Source organism: Ixodes scapularis, unplaced genomic scaffold (genome assembly GCF_016920785.2).
Source record: "Ixodes scapularis isolate PalLabHiFi unplaced genomic scaffold, ASM1692078v2 PGA_scaffold8__174_contigs__length_109621045, whole genome shotgun sequence".
NCBI lineage: Eukaryota > Metazoa > Arthropoda > Arachnida > Ixodida > Ixodidae > Ixodes > Ixodes scapularis.
This window is the reverse complement of record NW_024609883.1, coordinates 42492087-42496530: the sequence shown is the minus strand read 5'-3', so window position 1 is coordinate 42496530 and position 4444 is coordinate 42492087.

Here is a 4444-nt window from a genome sequence, read left to right as displayed (position 1 = left end):
CGAAGTTTCAGCCCGATCCGATAAATTAATCAAAAGTTATAAGTGATTTTCTGAAAATGTCAATGGGAAAATGCCGTGCGACGGAGTTTTCAAACACATCGGGCTCTATGGCACCAGAAACCGAAAACGGGCAAAATGGGGCTCCATTTTCCCATTGAAATCTTCAGAAAATCACTTATAACTTTTGATTAAGTTATAGGATCGGGCTGAAACTTTGGCATCTGGTTGTGACCTCTAGCTCTACCTTTGCGCGGAGAATGAGCGTTTGGCGATGCCAAGTTTATTTATGCGGTTAAAAAGACCGTGTAAATTTTCATTTGTGACAACCTATAGTATGCGGTGATTGGTATACAACAGGATATTGGAGCAGAATATCCAGATATAACTTGTGGTTATTGGTCTGCAACACGATATTGGAGCACAATACCCCGATATAATACACGGTTGTTGGAATAGAATACGACATCGCGTGCATATTGGTGACCGACATGGACATACTGTACGGCCACACGATATACAAATATCGGTCGTCGATCACGGGACCAAAGGAGAATACAATATGATATCGCGTGCACATCTCAGAACGCAGATACCAAGTTACCAACATGAATTACGTTGGCATATCCACACGGCAATACGCGAGAAATATATTGGGTGTGGATACACACGGAACACAAACGTTCTGCGTTGCGAACACATTAACATTGATCGACAGTGCAGGTATGTAGAGCTGTTAGTACGGCACGCAGTACACGCAGCCTCGCGCGCTTGAAATGCTAGACAACCACCAAACCAATCAGAATAACTAGCCGGAACACCCGTGACCTACCTTTTAATGAGAAAGCCCAATAACGACGTGCTCATTGGAGTGATCGTTTTCGAACAAACGTTTATTGCAGTTGTAATGCAACAAAAGTTGATCGCCAAACGATAAACCCAACATACCGGGATACAATTCGATGTTGCAACAGGACAAGAAACTATCGATGTTGGGGCACAACCACCACATCGAATACGATATGAATACGAAGTTACCGACGGTGAGATATACAACATCAAACACGATATACTATTCGAAGTTACCGGTGTAGGGACCGAAATCGAACGCGATACGTGGCAATGTTGGTTCGCACGATAAAATAATGAGGGTGAATAGGTTTGTGAGGTCACGTGCGTGTAGTTGCTTCTTACGCGCTCATTTATCGATATTGACCCACCTTTCTGGGTAATCCTACGTGGTACACAAAATCCACGACGACATGCGAGTACATTTCACCCACCACTTTTCTTCGCCTGTTTCGCGAGATTCACACACTGTACAAAAAACGACATGAAAAATAAGTGCATTTGCGCCATCAAACGATGCGTTACAGCCTCGTTTTTCGAAAAGATAGTTTCCATCGCCAACCCGCGCGCGCAAGCTTGCGCTCCGGAAGCGTTTGAACTTCGATGCGCGGTGCGCAGCGGGCGGGCGTCGGTTGCGCGACCCGACGACCCTGCGCCTCCTGCGCCGGCGTGATTGGCGTTCGTCGCACTCTGTGCTCGTGGACATTGAGCGAAACCAACAGACTTTCAATTGCTTCGAAAGGTACGTATACACGACTCTATTACTCGCAGCATTGAGTGCTTTGGTATACACAGATCAAAGTGAACACCGAAAGACAGAAAGGAGACGTGAAGTTTTTAAATCGCGGGCCATTTTGAACGCATGTGTCCCCTGTTGAAAGCCTCTAGCTGTGCTCGGTTGCAGGGGTCATTTCGACTGCGTGTGCTCCAATGTAACGTCAGTCACTGTTCACACTCGGCTAGCTCTGCTATCTTCTTGTCACATGTGCGAAATAGACGTAGAAACCAGCGCCGCGTCTCTCTCGGATACTCAGCCTCCAGCCCCCTTCCTTCCGGCGTGCTTTCTGCCGCGACCGTTGGACACATTGGATTCGCGGGCTCGTCAGGCTCCTTCTAAGAGGCGTTGTTTGACGCTGACGAGTCGCCGAAGTATTATCCAAGCTTCTCTTTAGGAAAGTCGCAATCGACGCTCGGCGGCTTGGCTCTGAGCTCGTACTTTTCTCCTCCCGGGTAGCCCATGAGTGCCGATGAACGAAGTTGAAAAACGCTAGCGAGTGACTTTGTGACGCCGCCCAACTGCCCTTCTATCAACGGCGCAAAGCAAATAATGTACAAAAAAAATGTTTTTGTATATTTTGTAGGCCATGTTTCACCTCAACGCAAAGTGAATCGCGGCTGTACGTTGGTTGATTCATTACTGTGCCTAGATTGTAACGGAGCCTTTTTAGTGTGATCTTATTCTGATATCGTTATATCTTGCCTTTTTCATCTTGGCTGCACACTTCTGGACGATATTCTAAACATTGCACCCCTTGTCGACATGTCGCTGGTGCTTGAGACTAATTGGAAGTCACTGTTTGCTCACTCCTTGGCGCACATATTTTATGTCCAACATCAGTTATCTGAAGGAGGCTCCATGAAGCCCTGAAATTCGATTAGAGGTACCTCTACATACCGTATTACAGTGGTGCTTTGTGTGTTGTAGGTTCGTACAAAACCAAATTGCACTTTGTAATGTACCCTATGACTGTTTACTACAATTAAAGTTGCAATGAAACATTGGCCACGTGAGGTGACTCGGTCAACGTGACCGACAAATTCTTAGCATAATTTTCTCTATGTTTCATTTTGGATGTTGACAAATTTTCTTGTGAATAATGAGTGTTATACGCATGTGTTTCTTCTACTTTTCAGACAGGTACTTCAGTTAGATAAACCCCAGCAAAGTCAGCAAGAGAGTCTCATAGGGTCACACCAAGGATAACGGCATTCCTGCCCGAGTCCCGGGTCTTCTCACCGAACTTCACTGAACATAATGGTACATTCCCTTTCCTTAACTTTGTGGGAGCCAAGGGTGAAAGACGAGGCAGAGGGCACGTGACAGGCGGTCGGCGGAGAAGTCACGAGCTGGCGCGAGACAGTGCGTGCAGAGCGAGGCTGGAGCTGGGAAGGAACATCGGAGCCGGGCTCCCTGGCCTGGCCCATGGCGAACCCCGGAGCGGTCCACCAGCGAGGTTCGAAGTCCGGACCGGTAGAAACGGCGAGTCCTGGCCATCTAGCCTAGGCAACGATGATCCCGGGGTGGTTCTGCAGCGAGACTTGGGCAGTGATAGCCCGGGACAGCCAGCCTATGCAGTGCTGGCGTGGGAAGGACGATCCGCAGGCCTGGACACGGACTCCGACTGTGAGCTCTGATCGACGGGTGACAACAAGGGTCGGCGTGCCTGGACTGCCGGCTCTGAACGACGGGCAACTGTGAGGTACAGTCAACTTATTCGCTGTCTTCTCGTTGCTGTATGTCACTCCCTGGGTGACGGGTAAAGCGCATACCGATCGGGCGGTGATTATTAGTAGCTAAGCGAATTCCATAAAGAAACCCACACTAAAATGGCACATCTAACGTGGGTCTCGTTCGGTATACCTCTGTTTCTAGTCGTCCCCAGGGCGTCTCACGGATTCGTTGAGCGGGTTGTTCACTAACGCTAACGATGCCCGTTGAGACAAATATGTTGGAATTTCGGCGACTTGTCTCACGGCAGAGCTCAGCAGGTGTCTCCTCGAATTGAGTACCTAAAGGGCTCGAAGAACGAGGTTGCAGACACGCTTTCTCGGGTGCCCCAGAATAGTGGTTGGCAGGAGACGGGGAGCGCGGTTAAGATGGTAAGAAAGTCGTCTTTAGAGGCACAGGAGAGTTACGGTATGTTCGCTGGAAGGCAGGATAACGAGTGGCAGGAGGTCAAACAGCCAGGACTCATTGCAGATTTAGGATTTAGGCTTGAGGTGATGCGGTAGGCAAGTAAGCGCTTGTCGAGGCCTGAAGTCCAGATGGGTTTTTGTCAGTGGGTGTTGGAAAGATTGCCGAAATGGCAGTTGATACCGAGAACACTGGCGGACGAGATTGTCAGCGGGTGTCGGGTAAACTGGCGGAAATTGTGGTTGGCACCGGGAACGCTGGCAGGCTAGTTAATGAGCACTATCATTTGTAACTGCTCGGCCAAGACCGCTAGTTGCTTCGCGTCTGTCCAACAATCGACGAAGGGCGGAGGGACGACTCTCCCTTGAGGGGGGTCGTTCCAAGAAAGCTACGAAATGATTTATATGATTCTTTCTCGACTTCACTCTGGCCGGCCGTGGCAGTGACAGCAAGACTTTTAGTGAGTTATGTCGCGTCACGACCTGGCCGGGGATGAGGCGGTAGACATTTAGGTGGCTTGTAACTCTCCATTTTGCCTTGAGGTGTGAACGTTTGAAGCGGGCTTGCTCGCTGAGCGTGAACGGTGGAAGCGAAACTAAGGCCCACTTCAGACGGGGCAATTTCCCCCAGCAACTTAACGTGGCAACACCAGCAACACGGGCCACCTGCGTTCACACGCTGCAA